This window comes from Aquarana catesbeiana, linkage group LG01 (genome assembly GCF_042186555.1).
Source record: "Aquarana catesbeiana isolate 2022-GZ linkage group LG01, ASM4218655v1, whole genome shotgun sequence".
Classification (NCBI taxonomy): domain Eukaryota; kingdom Metazoa; phylum Chordata; class Amphibia; order Anura; family Ranidae; genus Aquarana; species Aquarana catesbeiana.
In genome coordinates this window covers 544,889,613-544,910,871 of record NC_133324.1, presented here as the reverse complement: position 1 = coordinate 544,910,871, position 21,259 = coordinate 544,889,613, and the positions used below count along the sequence as shown (strand labels likewise).

At 45.9% G+C, this 21,259-nt stretch overlaps 13 pseudogenes; all 13 read right to left on the bottom strand.

The window, feature by feature from the left end:
- Positions 1–2,608: 2,608 nt before the first annotated feature.
- On the bottom strand, positions 2,609–2,717 carry LOC141124939 (5S ribosomal RNA; annotated as a pseudogene).
- A 7,483-nt stretch (positions 2,718–10,200) lies between these two features.
- LOC141125072 (5S ribosomal RNA) lies at positions 10,201–10,319 on the bottom strand (annotated as a pseudogene).
- Positions 10,320–11,015: 696 nt separating this feature from the next.
- Positions 11,016–11,144, bottom strand: LOC141124846 (5S ribosomal RNA; annotated as a pseudogene).
- Positions 11,145–13,672: 2,528 nt separating this feature from the next.
- Positions 13,673–13,792, bottom strand: LOC141125124 (5S ribosomal RNA; annotated as a pseudogene).
- Positions 13,793–14,930: 1,138 nt separating this feature from the next.
- LOC141125126 (5S ribosomal RNA) lies at positions 14,931–15,039 on the bottom strand (annotated as a pseudogene).
- Positions 15,040–16,196: 1,157 nt separating this feature from the next.
- Positions 16,197–16,315, bottom strand: LOC141124205 (5S ribosomal RNA; annotated as a pseudogene).
- A 95-nt stretch (positions 16,316–16,410) lies between these two features.
- LOC141125165 (5S ribosomal RNA) lies at positions 16,411–16,529 on the bottom strand (annotated as a pseudogene).
- Positions 16,530–16,623: 94 nt separating this feature from the next.
- Positions 16,624–16,742, bottom strand: LOC141125125 (5S ribosomal RNA; annotated as a pseudogene).
- Positions 16,743–17,913: 1,171 nt separating this feature from the next.
- LOC141125109 (5S ribosomal RNA) lies at positions 17,914–18,032 on the bottom strand (annotated as a pseudogene).
- A 997-nt stretch (positions 18,033–19,029) lies between these two features.
- On the bottom strand, positions 19,030–19,148 carry LOC141124235 (5S ribosomal RNA; annotated as a pseudogene).
- A 101-nt stretch (positions 19,149–19,249) lies between these two features.
- Positions 19,250–19,368, bottom strand: LOC141125055 (5S ribosomal RNA; annotated as a pseudogene).
- Positions 19,369–20,558: 1,190 nt separating this feature from the next.
- LOC141124350 (5S ribosomal RNA) lies at positions 20,559–20,677 on the bottom strand (annotated as a pseudogene).
- Positions 20,678–20,983: 306 nt separating this feature from the next.
- On the bottom strand, positions 20,984–21,102 carry LOC141124526 (5S ribosomal RNA; annotated as a pseudogene).
- Positions 21,103–21,259: the final 157 nt, after the last annotated feature.

Here is a 21,259-nt window from a genome sequence, read left to right as displayed (position 1 = left end):
CTCCTTGGCAAACAAGAAAAAAAATAGGTCAACTCCAAAAAAAAAGAAGAAGCCAATGGCACATGGTATTCCCAGGGATTCTACCATCCAGGTACTAACCAGGCCCAACCCTGCTTATCCTCCGAGATCAGACGATATCGGGAGCTTTTAGTGTGATGTGGTTGTAGGCAATCTCCTTTGGCTGCCTCAAGGCTCTTGAGAAACGCCAAGATGGCCACCTTGGAAAACGCCAAGATGGCCACCTTGGGAAACAAGAAAAAAAATAGGTCAACTCCAAATAAAAAAAGAAGCTTATGGCACCTGGTATTCCCAGGCGCTCTGCCATTCAGGTACTAACCAGGCCCAACCCTGCTTAGCCTCCGAGATCTGGCGCTTTCAGGGTGATCTGGCAGTAGGGAATCTCCTTTGGCACCCTCAAGCCTCTTGAGAAAAGCCAAGATGGCTTTTCTCAAGATAGATCAACTCCAAAAAAAAAAGAAGCATACAGCAATTGGCATTCCCAGGCGGTCTCCCATCTAGGCGCTAACCATGCGCGACCCTGCTTAGCCTTTAAGACCAGACAAAATCATGCGCTTTCAGGGTGATGTTGCCATAGGCAAGCTGCTTTGGTACCCTCAAGCCTCTTGAAAAACGCAAACATGGTCACCATGGGAAACAGAAAAAAAATAGGTCACTTCAAAAAAAAAAAGTCTACGGCACCTGGTATTCCCAAGTAGTCAGCCATTGAGGTACTAAGCAGCCCCGATCCTGCTTAGCCTCCGAGATCAGATGCTTTCAAGGTGATGTGGCCGTAGGCAATCTCCTTTGGCACCCTCAAGCCTCTAGAGAAACACCAAGATGGTCACCCTGGGAAATAAGAAATAAAAATAGGTCAACTCCAAGAAATGAAAGAAGCCTACGGCACTTGGTATCCCGAGGCGTTCTCCCATCCAGGTACTAACCAGGCCTGACCATGTTTAGCCTCCGAGATCTGATGAGATCAGGAACTTTCAGGGTGATGTTGTCACAGGTAATTGCACTTGGCACCCTCAAGCCTCTTGAGAAACTCCAAGATGGTCACCTTGGGAAACAAGAAAACTAAATAGGTCAACTCCAAAAAAAAAAAAGCAGCCTACGGCACCTGGTATTACCCGGTGGTCTACCTTCCAGGTACTAACCAGGCCCAACCCTGCTTATTCTCCGATATCAGACGAGAGTGGGCGCTTTTAGGGTGATGTGGTTGTTGGCAATGTCCAATGGCACCCTCAAGCTTCTTTAGAAACACCAAGATGGTCACTATGGGAAACAAGAAAATAAATACGTCAACTCCAAATAAAAAAAAGAAGCCTACGGCACCTGGTATTCCCAGGCGGTCTTCCATTCAGGTACTAACCAGGCCCGAGTCTGCTTTGCCTCCGAGATCAGATGCTGTCAGTGTGATGTGGCCCTAGGCAGTCTCCTTTTGCACCCTCAAGCCTCTTGAGAAACGCCAAGATGATCACCCTGGGAAATAAGAAATAAAAATAGGTCAACTCCAAAAAAAACTAGCCTACGGCACCTGGTATGCCAATGCGGTCTCCCATCCAGATACAAACCAGGGCTGACCCTACTTACCCACTGATATCAGATGAGATCGGGTGCTTTCAGGGTAATGTGGTTGTAGGCAATCCCCTGTGGCTCCCTCAAGTCTTTTGAGAAACGCCAAGATGGTCACCTTGGGAAAAAAGAAAAAAAATAAGTCAACTCCAAAAAAAAAAAAAGAAGCCTATAGCACCTGGTATTCCCAGACGGTCTCCCATCCATGTACTAACCATACCCGACCCTGCCTAACCTGCGAGGTAAGGCAAGATTGGGCGCTTTCAGGGTGATGTGGCCGTATGCTATTTGTGCTGGCACCCTCAAGCATCTTGAGAAATGCCAAGATGTTCACCTTGGGAAACAAGAAAAAAAATAAGTCAACTCCCAAAAAAAAAAAAAAAAAAAAAAAGAAGCCTATAGCACATGGTATTCCCAGGCGGTCAGCCATCCAGGTAATAACCAGGCTCAGCCCTGCTTAGTCTCCGAGATGAAACAAGAGCAGGTGCTTTCAGGGTGATATGGCTGTAGGGCAAGCTCTTTTGGCACCCTCAAGCCTCCTGAGAAACGCCAAGATGGTCACCATGGGAAACAAGAAAAAAAAAATAGGTAAACTCCAAAAAAAAAAAAAAGTCTACGGCACCTGGTATTCGCAGGCGGTCCCCCAGTCAGGCACTAATCAGACCCGACCCTGCTTAGCCTCAGAGATTGGGCGCTTTCAGGGTGATGTGGCCATAGGCAATCTCTTTTGGCATCCTCAAGCCTCTAGAGAAACGCCAAGATGGTCACCATAGGAAACAAGAAAAAAAATAGGTCAACTCCAAAGAATAAAAGAAGTCTACAGCACCTGGCATTCCCAGGCAGTCTCCCATCCATGTATTAACCAGGCCCAACCCTGCTTAGCCAAAGAGATCAGACAAGATTGGTTACTTTCAGGGTGATGTTGTCACAGGTAATCTCACTCGACACCCTCAAGCCTCTTGAGAATCTCCAAGATGGTCACCATGGGAAACAAGAAAAATAAATAGGTCAACTCCAAAAAAAAAAAAAAAGAAGCCTACGGCACCTGGTATTCCCAGGTGGTCAGCCATCCAGGTACTAACCAGGCCCGACCCTGCTTGGCCTTCGAGATCAGCCGCTTTCAGGGTGATGTGGCCGTAGGCAATCTCTTTAGGCACTCTCAAGCCTCTTGAGAAACGTCAAGATGGTCACCATGGGAAACAAGAAAAAAAAATCGGTAAACTCCAAAAAAAAAAAAGAAGTCTACGGCACCTTGTATTCGCAGGCAATCTCCCGTCCAGGCACTAATCAGACCTGAACCTGCTTAGACTCCGAGAGCAGGCGACATTGGGCGCTTTCAGGGTGATGTGGCCATAGGCAATCTCTTTTGGCACCCTCAAGCCTTTATAGAAACGCCAAGATGGTCACCATAGGAAACAAGAAAAAAAAATAGGTCAACTCCAAAGAATAAAAGAAGTATACAGCACCTGCCATTCCCAGGTGGTCTCCCATCCATGTATTAACCAGGCCCGACCCTGCTTAGACCAAAGAGATGAGACGAGTTCGGGCAGGGTGATGTGACCATAGGCATTCTATTTCTGCACGCTCAAGTCTCTTGAGAAACGCCAAGATGGTCTCCTTGGGAAACAAGAAAAAAAAATAGGTCAACTTATAGGTAAAAAAAAAAGAAGCCTACGGCACCTAGTTATCCCAGGCGGTTTCCCATCCAGTTACGTAACCAAGCCCAACCTCCGTGATCAGACGAGATTGGGTGCTTTCAGGGTGATGTGGCCATAGGCAAACTCCTTTAGCACCCTCAAGCCTCTTGAGAAACGCCGAGATGGGGGCGTGGTATGGAGGGAGGACGCGCTGCGGAGGTTCCCGGGCTCTGAGAGACACGAGGAACGGTGAGCTCCAGCAGTAGCCCCCCTTCTCCTCCCCCAGCTTCTCTCACACAGCCGGGAGATAGTAATTGGAGACGTCGGCACGGAGACACGAGGAGCAGTGAGCTCCAGCAATAGCCTCCCCCTCTTTTCCCCCAGCTTTTCTCACACAGCCGGGAGATAGTAATCGGAGACATCGGCACGGAGACACGAGGAGCGGTGAGCGCCAGCAATAGCCTCCCCCTCTCCTCCCCAGCTTTTTTCACACAGCCGGGAGACAGCAATCGGAGATGTCGGCACGGAGATGCAACACCCCACACCCCTCTGGTAAGGAGAAAGCACAGACTGGCGGCATGAAAGCTTACTTGTCCCCGCAGAGCACAGACCGAGGCAAGGTGGAACGGAGGATGTCAGGGTGTGGAGGGGTGAGGCCCGTGTTATCCGATACCCGAAGCAGACAGAGGCAAGGTGAGGAGACGCCAGTGAAAGGTCAGCGGAGCCCAATGATGACAGGAGACTTGGCGGAGGGGGGAGTGGAGAGGGCTGATAGTGAGGTCTGCTCTGAGCGAGGTAACCATGATATGGCAGGATCGAACTATAAAGAAAGCCATAGAACAGACCAGGTGCCGGACGGAGGACTGGGGGGACAAGACACAGATGGAAGTCTAGGGACGGAACCCAGAAGTGCCCTAGGGGAGAGGGTTTTGGGGGATGAATATGGGAGTGAATCGCATGGAGGAGAATTGGTGGCAGCTAATTACAGAGCGACACAGAAGCAACAATGGACCCCCATGACCCAAACCCCTAATACAGAGCAAGTAATACACCAGACAGAAATATTACAGATAGACCTGGATAAGGAATTTAGAGAGCACTTGAGATCTCTCCCTACTAAAAATGACATACAATCACTTATCTCTGCAGTGGAATTGTCCTGTAAGTACATGGTTGAAGGGATCAGAGAGGACACAATAGCCTTGGGATGTAGAGTGGAGGAAATAGAGATAAATCAGGATAATATTAGGCAAGCCGTGGTGGACACTCAAGAAGTAGTAAAGGAGCATGAAGAAAAGTTAAACTCCCTATTAGATCAAATCGACGATCAAGAAAATAGAACACGCAGGCAGAATATTCGTATAAGGGATTTAAGCAAGGTAAAAGGGGCTACAGATCTAGCACAAACGGTGACAGACTTGTTTCGCCAAATACTGGGGTCACAAACTCCAGAGGTTATTGAGATAGACAGAGTGCATCGATGTCTTTCACCAATCAGAATATAGATAGACCCCGAGATATTGTCTGTAAATTGCACAAATTCACATTGAAGGAGGCAATTATGACTGCAGCACGCAAAAACCCTAGGATAGAATATGAAGGACATCAGATCTCTCTGTTTTCGGATTTATCATATCGAACATTAATGCAACGTCGTACTGTCAGACCTCTATTAGAAGCGATGCGGGCGGCGGAAGTGAGATATAGTTGAGGATTCCCCTTTTGCTTAAAGGCTACCCGACAGGGAAAATCAGCAGTTCTCAGATCTAAGGATGATCTACAAAAATTTACAGAAGTATTAGGTTTGCCGTTGATCGACTTTCCAGACTGGAGACTGAACAGTTCTAGAGCCCCTTTGCCACGTCCAGAACAGTGGAATCAAGTCCCAAGTAGAAGCAGAGGGAGGAAGATAAATAAAGATGGACAAATATAATTATGGGTAGACATAGAGAAAAAATGATGGGAGTTTAATTGGAGGAGGGGAGCGATAGGGGGAGAAGTGTTATCTGGGGATGGGGGGAAAAGAGGAGGGAAATGGGGGTTCCCCCCCTTTTTTTTTCCCTTCTCTCCTAATCCTCGTATCTGGATCTACCTACCAGCTTGCCTTCCTGCTCCCCGCTACCTACCCGCTCCTTCTTTTATATGTAGAATCGTTGTCAATTATTTGTAAAATGCCCCTCTTGCTCTTGGAGCCCAGGGAGAAACCGGGTACCTTACCCATACCATGAAACATCTTTGCCTCAATAGGAAAGTCCCAAAAGGAGGACTTTTTATTCTGCATTTTGGCAGAAAGGAGGACAATCTCAGGGATAGGAAGTATGCCTATAGGGAGATTGGTCCACCAGTTAGGGGAGATAATAGGAAGTATAGTGATGTGTGCATCTGTTGGGGGGGAGTTTTTTTTTTTTTTTTCCCTCTCTCTCGACCCTTGGAGCGACACGGCGGCAGATACAGGAAAGTACATACAAACAGATAGTATCATATAATGTAAGGGGTCGAAGAGCGCCTAGTAAGAGGGGGCGTCTCTGGTGTGAACTGCGCACCCTGGGGGCAGATATTATATTTCTCCAGGAGACGCACTTCACGGTAGGGTCGACCCCCAAATTGCCATGCTTTCCAATTAATCAATGGTTTCATTCGACCTCGCCTATTCGTAGAGCTAGAGGTGTTACAATAGCATTTAATAGATCAAGTCCCTTTCTGCTTATTTAAGTTGAGACGGATCCGGAGGGTCGTTTTTTGTTTGTAAAGGGGAGAATACAGGGTCAATGTTATACGTTTGCTTCAATTTACGCCCCTAATAACTGTACGGTAGAATTTATATCAAAAACACTGAAAAAATTAGAAAAGATGAGGGAGGGTGTATTAGTACTGGGAGGGGATTTTAATCTCACTCTAGATCCCGAAATGAACACTTCATCAGATAAGACAGTATTATCCTTTAGGGCTCAGAGACACTTGAGAAAGAGCCTGAGATCGCTTCATCTGGTGGATAGCTGGAGGGTGTTGCATAGCCGAGAAAAGGATTATAGTTATTATTCAAGAACACATAACACCTACTCACGGATTGACCTATTTTTGGTCGATCAATTTGATCTACACCTTGTGAAATCATCAGTAATTGGCTCAATTACGATATCGGATCATGCGCCAGTGGCTTTGAGCTTACGAATGAGTGATGTAGGCAAGAAGGAAAGGACCTGGCGATTAAATAAGTCCATTTTGGATGATAAAAGGGCCTTTAAAACCCTGAAGGATGGACTGATGTCGTATTTTGAGACCAATAAGCCAGGGGAGGTGTCCAACCAATCAGTGTGGGAAGCACATAAAGCGGTTATTAGGGGGGAAATGATTGCACAAGGCTCGCGCCTTAAGAAAGAAAAACAAAAGGAAATTACGGATATTTTAGAAGAGATACATAAAATTGAGATCAAACATAAAAATAATCGGGATCCGGAAGATGATAATAGGCTGGTAGAGTTGAGGCATAACTTAACCAAGTGTTTGGATTTGAAAGTTAAAAATAAGCAAAGGTATTATGCTCTTGTGCGATTATTTCAATTCCATAACAACATCTAGCCCATTGCCCCCGGAAGCATTGATGGCGCATGTGACGGTTCTCCCGAAGGAGGGGAAGGACCCTCGGATGTGTGTTAACTATAGACCCATCTCCCTCTTGAACCCGGACACGAAGATCCTATCAAAATCTTGGCCCTTAGGATGCAAGATCACATAGCAAAAATAATATATTTAGATCAAATGGGATTTATAAAAGGCCAGGAAACCAGAGACAATACAATTCGTGCCTTACAGTTATTACATTGGGCCCAAAATGGGCCACAGCAAATTCCAAGGGTATTGCTGTCTATGGATGCTGAGAAAGCATTTGATAGGGTTAACTGGGTCTTCTTGTCCGAGGTTTTGAGGGAGGTGGGCCTGGGAGAGCGCATGATGGGATGGGTTATGGCATTATATAACAACCCTAAAGCCCTAAAGCAAGGGTCAAGGTAAATGGAGGGCTGTTGGATTATTTCGATATCCGCAATGGGACTAGACAGGGGTGTCCATATCCTTTATTTGGAACACAGACTCACTAAGATACTTGGGGATTTATATCACAGCAGATTTAAAGAAGCTATACGAGCTCAACTATGGCACACTGCTAGTAAACATACAGAGAGACCTGAAAAGCTGGAGGGGCCATCTGCTGACTTGGTTTGGAAGAGTGAATGCACTAAAAATGAATGTACTGCAGAGAATTATCAATATTTTATATACGGTCCCTATGACACTCCCACAAGCCTTTTTCAGGCAAATGAGAAGGGCCTTCTCGAACTTTGTGTGGGGAGACAAGCACCCAAGAATATCATATGATATACTGAGGGACATAAAGAGGAGAGAGGGTTAGGATTACCAGAAATTAATCTGTACTATAAGGCTATGGCCCTGGTACGAATAATGAATTGGCGCCATGACTCTGTAAACCATCTATGGGTAAATCTGGAAAAAAAAAATCGCAGGCAGGGACCTAGAAGGGGCGCCCTGGATTCCAACTGCGGATAGGGGATTATCAGAATGGACATCGCCGATAACTAAAACTACATTATTAGTTTGGGATAGGTTAAATGCCCAGGGTAAGATCGCACCTATGATATCCCCATTAGCCCCATTGGAGGGATTTTCATGGTTTCAACCAGGGGAGGACAAAAGAAGTCTAGAAGGATGGGAAAGAGATGGAGGGGTAACATGTGCAAGGATAGCTCCAATGGGCAAACTGGTCCCTTTAAAGGATTTAGTGGCGGATTGGGGGGACATTCCGATGTCTACATGGAGATATTTCCAAAATACAGATTTTTATAATAAAAGGAAATCTCTGTTTAGACCTTTGAATACCCTCACTACGTTTGAATCTTGGTATATGGAGATCCCAGAAGCTAAGCACCTACTATCCAGGATGTATAAATTAATACTTAAAATTCATAGTACATCAATACCCTATTATATTAAGGAATGGGAGAGAGAGAAATAGGAAAGAGGTTCTCAACTTTACAAATAAAAAGGCTGATTAAAACAACTCATAGCTCCTCAATAGGCTCATATATTCAGGAGATGGCATATAAATTTCTGACCAGATGGTACCTTACCCCTGCCGCTTAGCACAAATGTTCCCAAAGGGAGATGCACGTTGCTGGAGAGGATATGAGGGGAAGGGTACATAACTCCACCTTTGGTGGACGTGTCCGAAGATCAAAACATTTTGGGAGGCAGTGGTCCCTTGGATCAAGAAGATGACGGTAAAACCCATAGAATTCTCGTGAAATGCACTTCTTGATCCCCAGGATGCCATCCTCGAACAAAATATATAAAAAAAGTATTACTCCCCATTTGCTGAATGCGGCAAAGGTATTGGTGCCAAGGTACTGGAAAAATCCTAGATGCCAACATTGCTTGATTGGAAAAAGGAAGTAGATAAAATAATGGATGCGGAAGAATGGGTATATAGGATTAAGGACAGACAGGAGGAATTTAAGGATATATGGAAAATTTGAAAACAGCACTCAGCTGAGATATCATAGTTTGGAAGAGAGATGCTGGATAGGGCCGTGCCGCATTGTTTAAAAATAAGATAAGGAAACATGTTTATTTCCGGAAGGTGCCTGGGGGGAGAGTGGGGTGGGTGGACTGAGGTGAGGCTCTGACCCGCCCACCTATTTTTGAGGATTGAGGGAGGGGAGGACTAAGTGTGGTTTTTTTTTTTTTTTTTTTTCCTTCCTCTTTTTACTTCTCGGGATTTGTCCTCTTCCAGCCTCACCACAGCCCCATAAAAGAGGGGAGGGGGGAGGAGGAAGAAGGGTACAAGCAATTAAGGGGCACAAAGGGGGAAGGAGAATATTAACACAGGTATAAGTTGGGGCACGTGGGTGGAGGTAGGGAGGAGAAGGACACATCGAGAAGGGGGAAAACTGTTGAATGCTGAAATAATGTGAACTCAATGAAATGGATTGAATATAGAAACATGGGGGTAACTAAAGGAGAAGGTTTAAGAATGTAGAAGATAAATGAAGAAGAGTGGGTGGGATAAGGGAATACACTTATAGAAGAGGGGGAATGTTACGGGTGGAGGTGATGGGGAATGTAATTTTTGGTGTTGCTGGTTTATTTTGGTGTGGGGTTTTTTTCTGTTTTTTTTTGGTGGTTTCTCTGGTCTCACTTGAAGGACACGTTAGGAAGAGTTGATTAAAAATTTAATAATAAAGGTGAAAGGAGGAAGGAGAGAATTAACACAGGTATAAGTGGGGGGCACGGAGGTGGAGGGAGGAAGGTTGAAGGTTGAAATAATGTGAACACAGTGAAATGGATTGAATATAGAATCACGGGGGTAATTAATGGAATGTTACGGGTGGAAGTGACGTGCAATGGAATTTGTTTTTTTCGTTTTTTTTTGGTGTTGCTGGTTTACTTGGTGTGGGGGCTTTTTTTTTTTTGTTTGTTTGGAAGGGCAAGAAGGAGTGGTGGAGGGAAGGAAAGGGTAAAAGGAAATAAAGTGTTTAGGAGTAATAAATAGGGTTTGTTTTGTTTGGTGTTTGTTCGTAGTCCCTAACAGATTGATTGTTTGTGATATTGTATAAGTATGATGAAATATCAAAAAGAGTTGTAATATATGATATTTAATTAAGATTTGAACAAGATATAAATAAATAAAAATTTGTTATTATAAAAAAAGAAACGCCGAGATGGTCACCATAGGAAACAAGAAAAAAAATCAGTCAATTCCAAAAAATAAGTCTACGGCACCTGGCATTCCCAGGCGGTCTCCCATCCATGTACTAACCAGGCCCAACCCTGCTTTGCCTCTGAAATCAGACAAGATCAGGATGATGTGACCGTATGGAATCTACTTCAGCACCCTCAAGCCTCTTGAGAAACGCCAAGATGGTGACCTTGGGAAACAAGAAAAAAAAAATAGGTCAACTCCAAAATAAAAAGAAGCCTACAGCGCCTGGTATTCCCAGGCGTTCTCCCACCTAGGTACTAACCAGACCAGACACTGCTTAGCCTCGGAGATCAGATGAGATCAGGTACTTTCAGGGTGATGTGACCGTATGCGATCTGCATGGGCACCCTCAAGACTCTTCAGAAACGCCAAGATGGTCACCTTGGGAAACAAGCTAAAATAATAGGTCAACTTAAAAAATAAAATAAAAAAAGAAGCCTACAGCACCTGGTATTAACAGGCGTCTCACCATCCAGCTACTAACCAGGCCCGACCCTGCTTAGCCTCTGAGATCGGGCGCTTTTAGGGTGATGTGGCCGTAGGAAATCACTTTTGGGCAAGATGCTCACCGGGAAATACGAAAAAAAATAGGTCAACTCCAAAAAAAAAAGATACCTATAGCACCTGGTATGCCCAGGTGGTCTCCCATCCAGGTACTCAGCAGGCCTGACTCTGCTTAACCTCCGAGATCAGGCGCTTTCAGGGTGATGTGGCCATAGCCAAACTCCTTCGGCTTCCTCAAGCCTCTTAAGAAACGCCAAGATGGTCACCAAGATGGAAAAATAGGTCAACTCAAAAAAAAAAAAAAAAAGCCTACGGCACCTGGTATTCTCAGGCCTTCTCCCATCCAGGTACTAACAAGGCCCGACGCTGCTTAGCCTCCGAAGTCGGACAAGAACAGGTGCTTTCAGGGTGATGTTGCCGTAGGTAATATCATTTGTCACCTTCAAGCCTCTTCAGAAACGCCAAGATGGTCACCCTGGGAAACGAGAAAAAAAAATAGGTCAACTCAAAAAAAAAAAAAAAGAAGCCTACAGCACCTGGTATTCCCAGGCGGTCTGCCATCCATGTACTTACCAGGAGCGACCCTGCTTGGCATCCGAGATCAGAGGAGATCAGAGGAGATCGGGCGCTTTCAGGGTGATGTGGCCATAGGCAATCTCTTTTGGCACCCTCAAGCCTCTTGAGAAACGCCAAGATGGTCTCCTTGAGAAACAAGAAAAAATTAGGTCAACTCCAAATAAAAAAAAAGAAGCCTACGACACCTGGTATTCCCCAGGCGTTCTCCCATTCAGGTAATAACCAGGCCTGACCCTGCTTGGCCTCCGAGATCTGGCACTTTCAGGGTGATGTTGCCGCAGGTAATCTCACTTGACACCCTCAAGCCTCTTGAGAAACTCCAAGATGGTCACCTTGGGAAACAAGAAAAATAACTAGGTCAACTCCAAAAAAAAAAGAAGCACCTGGTATTTCCCAACGGGCTACCATCCAGATACTAACCAGACCCAACCCTGCTTATCCTCCGATAATCAGACGAAATCGGGTGCTTTCAGGGTGATGTGATTGCAGGCAACCTGCTTTGGCTCCCACAAGCCTCTTGAGAAACGCCAAGGTGGTCACCTTGGGAAAAAAGAAAAAAGTAAGTCAACTCCAAAAATTATAAAGCCTACGGCAACTGGTATTTCCAGGAAGTCTCCCATACTATGTACTAAACAGGCCCAACCCTGCTTATCCTCCAGGATCAGAATAGATTGGGCGCTTTCAGGGTGATGTGGCTGTAGTCAATCTCTTCGGGCACCGTCAAGCCTCTTGAGAAACGCCAAGATGGTCTCCTTGGCAAACAAGAAAATAAATAGGTCAACTCCAAATAAAAAAAAGAAGCCTACGGCACCTAGTATTCCCAGGCGGTCTTGCAATCAGGTACTAACCAGGCCCGAGTCTGCTTAGCCTCCGAGATCAGATGCTTTCAGGGTGATGTGGCCGTAGGCAATCTCCTTTGACACCCTCAAGCCTCTTGAGAAATGCCAAGATGGTCACCCTGGGAAACAAGAAATAAAAATAGGTCAACTCCAAGAAAAAATAAGAAGTCTACGGCACCTGGTATGCCAATGCGGTCTCCAATCCAGGTACAAACCAGGCCTGACCCTGCTTATCCTCCGATATCAGACAAGATTGGGCGCTTTCAGGGTGATGTGGTTGTAAGCAATCTCCTTTGGCTCCCTCAAGCCTCTTGAGAAATGGTGACCTGGTATTCCCAGACAGTCTCCCATCCAGATACTAACCATACCCAATACTGCTTAGCCTCCGAGGTCAGGCAAAATTAGGTGCTTTCAGGGTGATGTGGCCGTAGGCAGTCTCATTTCGCACCCTCAAGCCTCTTGAGAAATGCCAAGATGGTCACCTTGGGAAACAAGAAAAAAAATAGGTCAACTCCAAAAAAAAAAAAAAGATGCCTACGGCACCTGTTAATCCCAGGCAGTCTCCCATCCAGGTACTAACCCGGCCCGGCTCTACTTAGCCTCTGAAATCAGGCACTTTCATGGTAATGTGGCCATAGGCAATCTGTTCTCACACCTTCAAGCCTCTTGAGAAATGCCAAGATGGTCAACTTGGGAAACAAGAAAAAAAATAGGCCAACGCAAAAAAAAAAAAAAAAAAAAAAGAAGAAGCCTACGGCTTTTGTGTTATTGCCAGGCAGTCTCCCATTCAGGTAATAACCAGACGCGACACTACTTAGCCTCCCAATCAGACGCTTTCAGGGTGATGTAGCCTTTCGCACCCTCAAGCCTCTTGAGAAATGCCAAGATGGTCACCTTGGGAAACAAGAAAAAAAATAAGTCAACTCCAAAAAAAAAAAAAATAAAGAAGCCTATGGCACATGGTATTGCCAGGCAGTCTCCCATCCAGGTAATAACCAGGCCCAACCCTGCTTAGTCTCCGAGATGAAACAAGATCGGGTGATATGGCTTTTGGGCAATCTCTTTTGGCACCCTCAAGCCTCCTGAGAAACGCCAAAATGGTCACCATGGGAAACAGGAAAAAAAAATAGGTAAGCTCCAAAGAAAAAGCCTACAGCACCTGGTATTCACAGGCAGCCTCCCATCCAGGCACTAATCAGACCCAACCCTGCTTAGCCTCCAAGAATGGGTGCTTTCAGGGTGATGTGGCCATAGGCAATCTCTTTTGGCACCCTCAAGCCTCTAGAGAAACACCAAGATGGTCACCATAGGAAACAAGAAAAAAAATGGGTCAACTCCAAAGAAGTCTACAGCACCTGGCATTCCCAGGCGGTCCCCCTTCCATGTATTAACCAGGCCCGACCCTGCTTAGCCAAAGAGATCAGACAAGATCGGGTACTTTCAGAGTGATGTTGTCACAGGTAATCTCACTTGACACCCTCAAGCCTCTTGAGAAACTCCAAGATGGTCACCTTGGGAAACAAGAAAAATAACTAGGTCAACTCCAAAAAAAAAAGAAGCACCTGGTATTGTCCGGCGGGCTACCATCCAGGTACTAACCAGACCCAACCCTGCTTATCCTCCAATATCAGACGAGATCGGGTGCTTTCAGGGTGATGTGGTTGTAGGCAATCTGCTTTGGCTCCCTCAAGCCTCTTGAGAAACACCAAGATGGTCACCTTGGGAAAAAAGAAAAAAAATAAGTCAACTCCAAAAAATATAAAAGAAGCCTACGGCAACTGGTATTCCCAGGAAATCTCCCATACCATGTACTAACCAGGCCCAACCCTGCTTATCCTCCAAGATCAGAAGAGATCGGGCGCTTTCAGGGTGATGTGGCTGTAGTCAATCTCTTCTGGCACCGTCAAGCCTCTTGAGAAATGCCAAGATGGTCTCCTTGGCAAACAAGAAAAAAAATAGATCAACTCTGAAAAAAAAAAAGAAGCCTACGGCACATGGTATTCCCAGGGATTCTACCATCCAGGTACTAACCAGGCCCAACCCTGCTTATTCTCCGTGATCAGACGATATCGGGCGCTCTCAGTATGATATGGTTGTAGACAAACTCCTTTGGCTGCCTCAAGGCTCTTCAGAAACACCAAGATGGCCACCTTGGGAAACAAGAAAAAAAATAGATCAATCCAAAAAAAAAAATAAGCATACAGCAATTGGTATTCCCAGGTGGTCTCCCATCCAGGTGCTAAGCATGCACGACCCTGCTTAGCCATTAAGACCAGACAAGATCATGCGCTTTCAGGGTGATGTTGCCGTAGGCAAGTTCCTTAGGCACCCTCACCCTCATCTTCACCATGGGAAACAAAAAAAAAAGGTCAACTCCAAGAAATGAAAGAAGCCTACGGCACCTGGTAAGCCGAGGCGTTCTCCCATCCAGGTACTAACCAGGCCTGACCATGTTTAGCCTCCAAGATCAGATGAGATTTGGAACTTTCAGGGTGATGTTGTCACAGGTAATTGCATTTGGCACCCTCAAGCCTCTTGAGAAACTCCAAGATGGTCACCTTGGGAAACAAGAAAAATAAATAGGTCAACTCCAAAAAAAAAAAAGAAGCCTACGGCACCTGGTATTCCCCGGCAGTCTACCTTCCAGGTACTAACCAGGCCCAACGCTGCTTATCCTCCTATATCAGATGATATCGGGCGCTTTCAGGGTGATGTGGTTGTAGGCAATGTCCAATGGCACCCTCAAGCATCTTTAGAAACGCCAAGATGGTCACCATGGGAAACAAGAAAAAAAAATAGGTCAACTCCAAAAAAAAAGGAAGCCTACGGCACCTGGTATTCTCTGGCGGTCTACCATCCAGGTACAACCCTGCTTATCCTCCAATATCAGATGAGAGTGGGCGCTTTCAGGGTGCTGTGGCTGTAGGCAATCTCTTAAGGCAACCTCAAGACTCTTGAGAAACGCCAAGATGGTCACTATGGGAAACAAGAAAATAAATACATCAACTCCAAATAAAAAAAAGAAGCCTACGGCACCTGGTATTCCCAGGCGGTCTTCCATTCAGGTACTAACCAGGCCCCAGTCTGCTTAGCCTCTGAGATCAGATGCTGTCAGGGTGATGTGGCCATAGGCAATCTCCTTTTGCACTCTCAAGCCTCTTGATAAACGCCAAGATGATCACCCTGGGAAACTAGAAATAATAATAGGTCAACTCCAAGAAAAAAGAAGTAGCCTAAGGCACCTGGTATGCCGATGCGGTCTCCAATCCAGATACAAACCAGGGCTGACCCTGCTTACCCACCGATATCAGACAAGATTGGGCGCTTTCTGGGTGATGTGGTTTTAGGCAATCCCCTGTGGCTCCCTCAAGTCTCTTGAGAAAAGCCAAGATGGTCACCTTGGAAAAAAAGAAAAAAAATAAGGCAACTCCAAAAAAAAAAAAAAAAAGAAGCCTACGGCACCTGGTATTCCCAGATGGTGTCCCATTCAGGTACTAACCATACCCGACCCTGCCTAGCCTCTGAGGTCAGGGAAGATTGGGCGCTTTCAGGGTGATGTGGCCATAGGCAATTTGTTCTGGCACCCTCAAGCCTCTTGAGAAAAGCCAAGATGGTCACCTTGGGAAACAAGAAAAAAAATAAGTCAACTCCAAAAAAAAAAAAAAAGAAGCCTATGGCACATGGTATTGCCAGGCAGTCTCCCATCCAGGTAATAACCAGGTCCAACCCTGCTTAGTCTCCGAGATGAAACAAAATTGGGTGCTTTCAGGGTGATATGGCTGTAGGGCAATCTCTTTTGGCACCCTCAAGCCTCCTGAGAAACGCCAAGATGGTCACCATGGGAAACAGGAAAAAAAAAATAGGTAAGCTCCAAACAAGAAGTCTACAGCACCTGGTATTCACAGGCAGCCTCCCATCCAGGCACTAATCAGACCCAACCTTGCTTAGCCTCCGAGAATGGGTGCTTTCAGGGTGATGTGGCCATAGGCAATCTCTTTTGGCACCCTCAAGCCTCTAGAGAAACGCCAAGATGGTCACCATAGGAAACAAGAAAAAAAATAGGTCAACTCCAAAGAAGTCTACAGCACCTGGCATTCCCAGGCGGTCCCCCTTCCATGTATTAACCAGGCTCGACCCTGCTTAGCCAAAGAGATCAGACAAGATCGGGTACTTTCAGAGTGATGTTGTCACAAGTAATCTCACTTGACACCCTCAAGCCTCTTGAGAAACTCCAAGATGGTCACCTTGGGAAACAAGAAAAATAAATAGGTCAACTCCAAAAAAAAAAGAAGCCTACGGCACCTGGTATTCCCAGGCGGTCAGCCATCCAGGTACTAACCAGGCCTGACCCTGCTTGGCATTCGAGATCAGACGAGATCAGGCACTTTCAGGGTGATGTGGTTGTAGGCAATGTCCATTGGCACCCTCAAGCATCTTTAGAAACGCCAAGATGGTCACCTTGGGAAACAAGAAAAATAAATAGGTCAACTCCAAAAAAAAAAGAAGCCTACGGTACCTGGTATTCCCAGGCGGTCAGCCATCCAGGTACTAACCTGGCCCGACCCTGCTTGGCCTTCGAGATCAGACGAGATCAGTCACTTTTAGGGTGATGTGGCCGTAGGCAATCTCTTTAGGCGCCCTCAAGCCTCTTGAGAAATGCCAAGATGGTCTCCTTGGGAAACAAGAAAAAAAATAGGTCAACTCCAAAAAAAAAAGAAGCCTACAGCACCTGGTATTCCCAAGTGGTCTCCCATCCAGGTACTAACCAGGCCGGACCCTGCTTAGCCTCTGAGATAAGATGAGATTGGGCGCTTTTAGGGTGATGTGGGCATAAGCAATTTCTTCTGGCACCCTCAAGCCTCTTGAGAAACGCCACGATGGTCACCATGGGAAACAAGAAAAAAAAATAGGTCAACTCCAAAAAAAAAAAGTAGCCTACGGCATCTGGTATTCCCAGGCGGTCTTCCATCCAGGTACTAACCAGGCCCTGCTTAGCCTTTAAGATCAGATGAGATCTGGCACTTTCGGGGTGATGTGACCATATGCAATTTCCTTTGGCACCCTCAAGCCTCTTGAGAAACGCCAAGATGGTCACCTTGGAAAACAAGAAAAAACTCCAAAATTCTGGTATTCTCGGGCCGTCTCCCATCCAGGTACTAACAAAGCCCGACGCTGCTTAGCCTCAGAGATCAGGCTCTTTCAGGGTGATGTTGCCGTACGTAATCTCATTTGTCACTTTCAAGCCTCTTGAGAAACGCCAAGATGGTCACCCTGGGAAACAAGAAAAAAAAAATAGGTCAACTCCAAAAAAAAAAGAAGCCTACGGCACCTGGTATCGCCAGGAATTCTACCATCCAGGTACTAACCAGGCCCGAGGCTGCTTAGCCTCCTGATCAGATGAGATTGGGCACTTTCAAGGTGATGTGGCTATAGGCAACCTCTTGTGGCACCGTCAAGCCTCTTGAGAAACGCCAAGATGGGAAACAAGAAAAAAAGTAGGTCAACTCCAAACAAAAAAAAGAAGCCTACGGCACATGGTTTTCCCCGGCATTCTACCATCCAGGTACTAACAAGGCCCAACCCTGCTTATCCTCCAAGGTCAGACGATATTGGGCGCTTTCAATGTGATGTGGTTGTAGGCAGTCTTCTTTGGCTGCCTCAAGCCTCTTGAGGAACGCCAAGATGGTCACCTTGGGAAACAAGAAAAAAAATAGGTCAACTCCAAATGAAAAAAAGAAGCTTACGGCACCTGTTATTCCCAGGCGCTCTCCCATTCAGGTACTAATGAGGCCCAACTCTGCTTATTCTCCGAGATCAGGTGCTTTCAGGGTGATGTGGCCGTAGGGAATCTCCTTTGGCACCCTCAAGCCTCTTGAGAAACGCCAAGATGCTCACCTTGGGAAACAAGAACAAAAATAGATCAACTCTCAAGCCTCTTGAGAAACTCCAAGATGGTCACCTTGGGAAACAAGAAAAATAAATAGGTAAACTCCAAAAAAAAAAAAGAAGCCTACGGCACCTGGTATTCCCTGGCAGTCTACCATCCAGGTACTAACCAGGCCCAACGCTGCTTATCCTCCGAGGTCAGACAAGATTAGTCGCTTTCAGGGTGATATAACCGTAGGTAATGTCTGTTGGCACCCTCAAGCATCTTTAGAAACGCCAAGATGGTCACCATGGGAAACAAGAAAAAAAAATAGGTCAACTCCAAAAAAAAAAAAAAAAAGAAGCCTGCGGCACCAGGTATGGCGATACCGTCTCCCATCCAGGTACAAATCAGCCCTGACCCTGCTTATCCTCTGACATCAGAGGAGATTGGGCGCTTTCAGGGTGATGTGGTTGTAGGCAAACCCCTTTGGCTCCCTTAAGCCTCTTGAGAAACGCCAAGATGGTCACCTTGGGAAAAAAGAAAAAAAATAAGTCAACTCCAAAAAAAAAAAAAGAAGCCTACGGCACCTGGTATTCCCAGGCGGTCTGCCATCCATGTACTAACCAGGTCCGACCTTGCTTAGCAGCTGGTATTTCCAGACAGTCTCCCATCCAGGTACTAACCATATGCGACACTGCTTAGCCTCCGAGGTCAGGCAAAATCAGACGCTTTCAGGGTGATTCAGCTGTAGGCACTCTCCTTTCGCACCCTCAAGCCTCTTGAGAAATGCCAAGATGGTCACCTTGGGGAAAAAAGAAAAAAAATAGGTCAACTCCACAAAAAAAAAAATGCCTACAGCACCTGGTAACCCCAGGGAGTCTCCCATCCAGGTACTAACCAGTTCCGACCTTGCTTAGCCTCTGAAATCAGGGGCTTTCATTGTGATGTGGCCGTAGGCAATCTGTTCTGGCACCCTCTAGCCTCTTGAGAAATGCCAAGATGGTCAACTTGGGAAACAAGAAAGAAAAATAGGTCAACTCCAAAAAAAAAAAAGAAGAAGCCTATGGCACGGGGTATTGCCAGGCAGTCTCCCATCCAGGTAATAACCAGGCCCGATGCTGTTTAGCCTCCCGATCAGACGAGATTGGGCGCTTCCAGGGTGATGTAGCCTTTCACATCCTCAAGCCTCTTGAGAAATGCCAACATGGTCACCTGGGGAACAAGAAAACAAATAGGTCAACTCAAAAACAAAAAAGCCTACAGTACCTGGTATTCCAAGGCGGCCTCCCATCCAGGTACTAACCAGGCCCAATCCTGCTTAGTCTCCGAGATCAGACAAGATTGGGTGCTTTCAGGGTGACACGACTGTAGGCAATCTATTTTAGCACCCTCAAGCATCTTTATAAATGCCAAGATGGTCATCATGGGAAACAAGAAAAAAAAATAGGTCAACTCCAAAAAAAAAAAATAAAGAAGCCTACGGCACCTGGTGTTCCCAGGCGGTCTCCCATCCAAGTACTAACCTGGTCCGACCCTGTTTAGCATCCAAGAGCAGAGTAGATCAGGCGCTTTCAAAGATATGTGGCCATAGGCAATCTTTTTTGGCACCCTCAAGCCTCTTGAGAAACGCCAAGATGGTCACCATGGGAAACAAGAAAAAGAAATAGGTAAACTCCAAAAAAAATGAAGTCTATGGTACCTGGTATTTGCAGGCGGTCTCCAATCTAGGCACTAATCAGACCCGACCCTGCTTAGCCTCCGTGATTGGGTGCTTTCAGAGTGATGTGGCCATAGGCAATCTCTTTTGCACCCTCAAGCATCTTTAGAAACGCCAAGATGGTCATCATGGGAAACAAGAAAAAAAAATAGGTCAACTCCAAAAAAAAACAAAAAGAAGCCTACGGTACCTGGTATTCCAAGGCGGTCTCCCACCCATCCAGGTACTAACCAGGTCCAACACTGCTTAGTCTCTGACATCAGACAAGATCAGGTGCTTTCAGGGTGATATGGCCTTAAGCAAATTCCTTTGGCAATCTCCTTTGGCGCCCTCAAGCATCTTTAGAAACGCCAAGATGGTCATTATGGGAAACAAGAAAATAAAAATAGGTCAACTCCATAAAAAAAAAAAAAAAAGAAGCCTACGGCACCTGGTATTCCCAGGCGGTCTGTCATTCATGTACTAACAAGGTACGACCCTGCTTAGTATCCGAGATCAGAGAAGATCAGATGAGATCGGGCGATTTCAGGGTGATGTGACATTAGGCAATCTCTTTTGGCACCCTCAAGCCTCTTGAGAAACGCCAAGATGGTCTCCTTGAGAAACAAGAAAAAATTAGGTCAACTCCAAATTAAAAAAAAGAAGCCTACAACACCTAGGTATTCCCAGGCGGTCTCTCATCCAGGTACTAACAAGTCCCAACGGGGCTTAGCCTCCGAGATCAGATGAGATCAGGTGCTTTCAGGGTTATGTTGCCATAGGTAATCTCATTTGTCAGCCTCTTGAGAAACGCCAAGATGGTCACACTGGGAAACAAGAAAAAATATTAGGTCAACTCCAAATAAAAAAAAAGAAGCCTACAACACCTGGTATTCCCAGGCGGTCTCCCATCCAGGTATTAACCAGGCCCAACCCTGCTTAGCCTCTGAGATCTGGCACTTTCAGTGTGATGTTGCCACAGATAATCTCACTTGGCCCTCTCAAGCCTCTTGAAAAACTTCAAGATGGTCACCTTGGGAAACAAGAAAAATAAATAGCTAAACTCCAAAAAAAAAAAAAAAAAAGAAGCCTACGGCACCTGGTATTCCAAGGCAGTCTCGCATCCAGGTACTAACCAGGCCCAACCCTGCTTAGTCTCCAAGATCACACAAGATCGGGTGCTTTCAGGGTGATATGGCTGTAGGCAATTTTTTTTGGCACCCTCAAGCATCTTTAGAAACGACAAAATGGTCATCATGGGAAACAAGAAAAAAAAAAATAGGTCAACTCCAAAAAAAAAAAAAAGATGCCTATGGCACCTGGTATACCCTGGTGGTCTCCCATCCAGGCACTCAGCAGGCCCGACCCTGCTTAGCTTCTGAGAATCAGGCATTTTCAGGGTGATTTGGCCATATGAAAACCCCTTTGACACCTCCAAGCCTCTTGAGAAATGCCAAGATGGTCACCTTGGGAAACAAGAAAAAAAATAGGTCAACTCCAAAAAAAAAAAGAAGCCTACAGCACCTTGTATTCCCAAGTGGTCTCCCATCCAGGTACTAACCAGGCCCGACCCTGCTTAGCCTCCGAGATAAGATGAGATTGGGTGCTTTTAGGGTGATGTGGCCATAAATAATTTCTTTTGGCACCCTCAAGCCTCTTGAGAAACGCCAAGATGGTCACCATGGGAAACAAGAAAAAAAAATAGGTCAACTCCAAGAAAAAAAAGTAGCCTACGGCACCCGGTATTCCCAGGCGGTCTTCCATCCAGGTACTAACCAGCCCCGGCCC